The 7,654-nt window shown below is 34.1% G+C and overlaps 1 pseudogene; it reads right to left on the bottom strand.

Annotated features, from left to right (window-relative positions):
* Positions 1-6,960: 6,960 nt before the first annotated feature.
* LOC105943230 (60S ribosomal protein L36a-like) lies at positions 6,961-7,281 on the bottom strand (annotated as a pseudogene).
* Between the last annotated feature and the right edge of the window lie 373 nt (positions 7,282-7,654).

The following is a 7,654-nucleotide window of genomic DNA, read 5'->3' as shown; positions in this document are numbered from 1 at the left end:
AGGGCAGGATTGCTTTACATGCTGGAGCTACAGGTTCAAACCTGGCACCTTATGACCCCCTGAGCACTGCTGAAGGTATAGAGTATAGAGTTATGAATAGCTCACAGAACTGAGGGTGTTGCCCCAAAGAAACAAAAGTACTAAAGAGCAAATATAACAAATAATGGCAATATTTGTATGAGAAAATACACTACTGAAAAGAATTAAAGATCTAAATAAATAATTCCAAAATCAGTTTTGTTAAAGTCAATCATGTTCAATTTTACTGAAACATTAAAACATTATAGGATTTTTAAAGCGTTAAATCATAGAAAGGATTTTTTTGTGAAACTGAAAAACTGATTTTGGTATTCACATGTACCTTTCAAGTACAGTAGAACACTTGAAAATCTCCTTTGAAAAAGAAATTTTGAGGGGCTGGAGCAATAGCACAGTGGGTAGGGCATTTGCCTTGCATGCGGCCGACCCAGGTTCAATTCCCAGCATCCCATATGGTCCCCTGAGCACCGCCAGGGTGATTCCTGAGTGCAGAGCCAGGAGTAACCCCGGTGCATTGCCAAGTGTGACCCAAAAAAGAAAAAAAAGAAATTTTGAAAGCTAATATTGCAACATTTTTGAGATTTACTACAAATTTTCAAAAATGAAGATAGTGTGATAATAGTTTCACAGAGAGCCAGAAGAACAGAATACAATTGAAAGTGTAGAAATGGATCCATGAACAGATTATTTTTGACAAAAGTACAAAGAAAAATAAAAAGAAAACCTCTGTACTAAATTGTAATAACTGATTAATAACATATAAAAACAAAAATCAATTGAAACATTTTACAAAAAATTATTAAAATTGGATCATAGACACAAATACAATAATACAAAACTAAATTTAAACAATATGTTAGTGAAAATTTTTGTGAACTGACCTAGAAAACCTTACCATAAATATGACACCCAAAGGATACTCTATAATATCCTTTTTAAAATTGACCTGCTGCCAAATATAAAGCTCTGGTCCTTGAAAGACTTGTATAATTAAAGATAATTTCATAAAAATAAAACATGTAAATAAACAGTTCTATTAAAAAAATGGGCCAAAGACCTTAACACACACTTCACCAAAGGTAAACCAATGGCAAAAAGTAAATGATTCTTCTCATCCTATGTATCAGGAAAGTAAGACACCATTGCTTACCCAATTTTCTGTAATATTAAAATAATATCATTATTTTGGTATGTAAAATGCTTTTTTTACATACCAAAATATGTAAAATGCTTTTACATACCAAAATAATAGTATGTAATTTAATAGTATGTAAATAATTTTGAATATTGTTAAAATAGCCAAAATCCAGAACAGTATTGGTGATACCAAATACTCACAAAAATGTGGCACCACAGGAATCATTGGTACAGGAATTCATTCACATAGCTTTGGGGAATTAATGCAAAATGGTACAGTTACTTTGTAGAATAGTTATCTGTTTTTAGTAAGACTAAATAAACTTGTACCATTTGACCCTAAATTGTAATCCTTGATAGTTACAAAAAAAATGAAACTGTATATCACCTTTGACATCATTAGTCATTAAAATCCATAGCACCTTATTTTACAAAAGAATATTTTAGAAAATACAAGCACCTATTCATTTTATCTTGGTGGATTTTTGAAAGAATACTTGGCAATACCTCAGGGCAACACCTGCCAATGTAGCAAAGACCAACAGCTTAATTTGAGTCACCAAAGCAGCTTGAGTAATTTCAACACTATCCACAATGCAGAAACCATTTACAGCCCTTTGAAGAGTAGTAAATTGATTTGCCCCTTTAAAAGAAGACATTTTACTTAAATTGTACAAACATAATTTACAATAATTAGCAATGATGCACTTCTTAGACAATAAAGCCAGCTCAAAATGGGCAACACAAAGACTATGGCAGCTAAAAAAATCTAGAATAACTATCCAAAGTACAAACACAACATAAATTTATACCCTTTGTTTATTTTTCCCATATATAATATAAACATACTTTAATATAAAACAAAATGGTTCCCTAATATACATGTACAAATGGTTGATATTTAACTTATTATTATAGACACCAGTATTAACATAACTACTTTTCTCTTTTTTAACTGAACTACTAAAATGTTAAAAGCAAATAAATCACACCAACTGATATATTCTGACATTGGCAGATATTACTCAGGGTATCTTGCTGAACTGTGGCACTCTTCCTATCAGTGGAAGACAAGGAAAAAAAACCCAACTTCTTACTTTGTAACTTCTTTTAAAGGTCTTTCATGAGTCACTTTCCATTGTCACAGGGCAAGTACCAAGAAGTGTTATATCTCTTGACACATCCATCACTATTCACATTTTAAATCCTTCACTACTTGAAACTACACAAGAAAAATTCAATCTTAGAACCAGAGATAGATAGATAGATAGATAGATAGATAGATAGATAGATAGATAGATAGTTAGGTGGATGTATAGATGGATGGATAGATAGATGGATAGATAATAGATAGATAGATAGATAGATAGATACATACATACATAGATAGATACATAGATACATAGATAGATAGATAGATAGATAGATAGATAGATAGATAGATAGATAGATAGTTAGGTGGATGTATAGATGGATGGATAGATAGATGGATAGATAATAGATAGATAGATAGATAGATAGATAGATAGATAGATAGATAGATAGATACATAGATAGATACATAGATACATAGATAGATAGATGGATAGTTAGATGGATGGATGGATAGATGGATAGACAGATAAACAGACAGATGAAAGGTACTAGCTTGGAGGTTATAACCCAGTAGCACCCGGGGCTTACTCCTTGTGCTTTCTTCAGGGATAAAGGAGGTGCTCTGGGTAGCCCTATGTAATGTTGGGGATTCAAATTCTAATTGGCTGCACGCAGTGTGAGCACTTGGTTGTCTCTTCAGTGAGTTTATTTCATGTGTTTTCAATAAACTTACATTGTTTTGCTACATTTTACACTCTAACCTAGAATCCCAAAACTTTCTAAATTTGTAAAACATTTACATGTATTCAGATTCAATATTGGTAGCAAAATTGTATGGGATTTGGTAAATGTATAGCATCATGTATCCACTGATATAGTATAGCACAGCCGCATCTCATGCTTCTAAAAATCTTTTGAACTTCCACTATTCAACCCTCACTTCTTTCCCAGTAAATCCTTTGCAATCATTGACTTTTATACTATCTCTGTAGTTTGGACTTTTCAAGAATGACTTAATTGGTATCATATAGCATGTCATTTTCCCAGATGGCTTCTTTTACATACTATATGCATTTACGATATATCTGTGGGTATTTTTTTGATGAATTGTTTGCTCGTTTATTTTTTATTTCCATAAACTAAATTTTGCTGTAGGCCTATAACCACTGCTTGTTTATCCACTCATCTCTTAAATGACAACTTGGATGATGCCAGTTTGGGCAACTGTAAATAAAATTATCATAAACTTTCATGTTTTGAAATCATCTAAGCAAACACTTAGGAGTGTGATTGCTATACAAATAATAGAATATATTTAATTTTTAAAAGCTTTCTATTGACTTTAAATGTGACTATACCACTTTCCACTGCCACAAATGAGAGAATTTCTATTACTTTCCATTCTCATTACAAATGGACGTTGTACATTTTTGTTTCTAGTTCAATTCCACTGTGGTATGAAAACAAACATTATATGATTGTATTGAATTTATGAAAGCATATTTTATAATCCAAATTATAAACAACCTCAGTGACTGTTTCTTATGAACTTTAAAAGAAAGTGTATCTGACTGTTGTTGAATGGAGTATTCATTCTATAAATGTCAATTACATCAAATTGATCAATATTTCTATTCAGGTCAAATCTATCCTTACTGATTTTCCACATGCTTAACCTATCAATTACTTTAGAAGTGTCACTGAAATCTCTAGACATCACAGAAGAATCATCTATTTCTCCTCTCAATTCTATCAATTTTGCCTCGATTATTTTGACATTCTATTATTAGATGTACACAAATTTAGGATTGCTTTGTCTTCTCAGAGAATTGACTACTTTATCATTATATAATCTAATGTCCTTCTTTATCTCTAATAATTGAGTTTATTTTGAGATTTCTGAGTTTAAGTATTCTTATATTTATTTGACATATCTTCAAGTCATGTTCAATCAAGTGATCAACCTCTCAAAGAGATTCATTTCTGCTTCAATCTTTTGGAGTTACTCTTTCTGAGAATGCCAGTTTCTCTGCTTACCTTCCCACTTATTTTTGTAATTGTACCATTAAAGCTTTTTAATGTGTTCATCATATGTTCATTAAAATCCCTGTTTAATTGTTCCTATATCTGCATTATATTTGACTCTGGTTCTGGTATTTATTTTGTCTCTCTCACTTTACTGACTTTTGGTGTGTCTTATAATTAAAAAAGACATATACAAGAACTGAGATTTTATTACATGTGAATGTAGCTGTAGATTCCAGACGCTTTAATTCCTTCTAATGTTCTCAGTTTTTTCTCTTTTGTTGATCTTAGCTTTCACTAAGTGGTTCATTTCAGAGAAAGTTGGTATTTCTCAGGTGTTTCATCTATAGTCCATTGTTGATTGGAGACTCACTGGTATTGTGGTAAAGTGTGTGAGAATTGAGCATTATGTGATTTTTATTAATGAATTTTCAGTTAACATGTACTAGAATCACCATAGTATGTTCAATACATCATCACTGTCATCACTGTCATTCCGTTGCTCATCGATTTGTTCGAGCAGGCACCAGTAAAGTCTCTCATTGAGAGACTTATTGTTACTGTTTTTGGCATATCCAATACGCACGGGAAGCTTTCACCTTTCACTCGGTGGACCCGAGTTCGATTCCTCTGCCCCTCTTGGAGAGCCCGGAAAGCCTACGAGAGTATTGAGCCCGAGAGGCAGAGCCTGGCAAGCTACCTGTGCATTCTATACATGCTCTCTCTTATTAAAGAAATACAGTAAGGGGATGGAAAGATGGTGCAGCAGGCAGGGCTCTTGTTTTGCACGGAGCAGAACTGTAGCACTGTAGTCCCGTTGTTCATCGATTTGCTCAAGCAGGCACCAGGAACGTTTCCATTGTGAGACTTGTTACTGTTTTTGGCATATCCAATACGCCACGGGTAGCTTGCCAGGCTCTGCAGTGCAGGCGGAACACTCTCGGTAGCTAGCCAGTCCCTTTGAGAGGAACGGAACAGAGGAGAGGAGAATTGCCAGGTCTAACCCTAAAACAACAATCACTAATAAATATGATGACTCAATAAAATGCTTATCAGAGGACCTACTTTCCAATACTCTGACTTTGCTAATTTGTGTTGTCTTGCATTACAAAAACTTTAATTTCTCATATTTAAGTAAAAGAAATTATGGAGAAATGTTATTTAGAAGAAAGTATTTTTCAAGCAGGATTAAACTATTAATTACTGAAACAATTTTTGACAATCAGAATTCATTTTAGAAACACCTCAAGGCCTCTATCAAACTCCTTTTTACCTTCTGCTTGATCATTCCATTTATTATATTACATTTATGCAGCTCTAAAAAATAGAATTTCAAAATGAAATGGCAGTTTTTCACAAAGGTCAATTCTGAGCAACTGGGGATACTTGCTTCTTTACAAACTCATCTCAAATAAAAGAAAATTTGATGGGACAATTGCTGTTCCAGAGAAATTCTTAATAACACATGAGAACTGTACCAAAAATATTGCAACATATGGCACAGCATTTTCTTCAGGAAAGCAAACCTCCTGGGATCCAATTCTTTGATACTAATCACAGCAGTAATTAGAAATGATGTTGGTTACTGTTCACCACTGCTCTCCATGTTAAGTGCAAATATGCAACCAAAGCATCTTCCTGCTCCTCCCTCCCCACACCACCAGCTGTAGCCTGACAAGTTCACCTCTAAGACTGGTCACCTTATTCCAATTCTAGAGAATTGTCACAGGTATTACCCACAATGACACAGAAAAAAAAGACTTACTTGATGATGGTAAGTGAAAGTGTTTCCTTAATTATGATTGTTTAGCCTCTAAATAATAGTTCAGAGGTTTGAGGAAAGTAAATAGGAGGCTGTCCTAAAGCAAACTGGAGCATTTAAAATTAAGTTACCAAGGCAGCATTTCACTAAAAGATGCACAAAGCCCCGGAGCACGTTTTACTGTCATATTTGTGTAACTTTTATCATGACTTTAGGAGAGAACATGTAGCTAAGAGTCTGTATTAACATGTGCAGCTATTAGAATTTTTTCATTTTGTCTTCCTTCCTTCCTTCCTTCCTTCCTTCCTTCCTTCCTTCCTTCCTTCCTTCCTTCCTTCCTTCCTTCCTTCCTTCCTTCCTTCCTTCCTCTTTCTCTCTCTCTCTCTTTCTTCCTTCCTTCCTTCCTTCCTCTTTCTCTCTTTCTTTCTCTCTTTCTTTCTTTCTTTCTTTCTTTCTTTCTTTCTTTCTTTCTTTCTTTCTTTCTTTCTTTCTTTCTTTCTTCCTTTCTTTCTTCCTTTCTTTCTTCCTTTCTTTCTTCCTTTCTTTCTTTCTTTTTTTGCTAACCCATAATGTTGCTAAGACACTTTCATAGATAGATTTTAACTAGGTCAATATATGCAATATTGGTGAAAGAATTTAATTTATATATACAGGATCAATCTGAACAGGTTGACAGTACAACATGTGGAAAACAGAAGGGAACTAAAGAAGGACAGTTTGTCTGATATATATACAGGTGATATATATATATACATATATGTATATGTATATATATTTTTTATCAAGCAAATTTCTTCTCAGGGAGTTTATTCATGACACTACTTAATTTCCCTCCTAAAACATGGATTGTTCCATCAGTCTAACACAGTCCAGATTTCTGTCCTCATAATAAAAGATGAAGCTTAGAAGTGGATCACTTGTCCCTTTCTCTTTTTGTCGCCTCCCAGTTCCAAATGCTTGCATCTCTTAATGGCCAGCATTCTCTTAGATCCGCAGTTGGGCTCGACACATTCATGTCTCAACACAATCTTCTTTGTAGTTTTAGCCTTTTTCCAGAAAATCGGCTTAATCTGACCTCAGTAACCATCCTGCTTCCTGTCATAACGACACTTTCCCTGGGCATACAGAGAATCCTTGCCCTTCTTGTACTGTGTGATTTTGTGGGACTGATATTTGCCACATTTCTTACAGAAAATCCAGCAGGTTTTTGGTACGTTCACCATACTTGCGGCAGCGGTGTCCTCGAGGAAAGGTGATATTCGTTTTGTTTTGTTTTTTTAATTCTTTTATTGAATCACCATGAAAGTTACAAAGCTTTCAGGTTAAAGTCTCAGTTATACAATGCTCAAACACCCATCCCTTCACCAGTGCACATATTCCACCACCAAGAATCACGATATACCTCCCCCCTTCCCCCTACCTCCCGATATTCGTTTTTAATTGTAAGGTCTATTTGTAACAATTTCCTTTGGGAGGTATTACCTTCATTATGAGAAGGTTAATATTCCTTCCAGATTTTACATGAAACTTTGGAAAGTTCTCCTACTTAACACAATGCATCCAGGCAAATCATCAGGAAACTTTTGCAGTTTCCTG

This window comes from Sorex araneus, chromosome 8, assembly GCF_027595985.1.
Source record: "Sorex araneus isolate mSorAra2 chromosome 8, mSorAra2.pri, whole genome shotgun sequence".
NCBI lineage: Eukaryota > Metazoa > Chordata > Mammalia > Eulipotyphla > Soricidae > Sorex > Sorex araneus.
The sequence above is the reverse complement of the archived record's forward strand: the minus strand, read 5'-3'. Positions and strand labels throughout refer to the sequence as shown.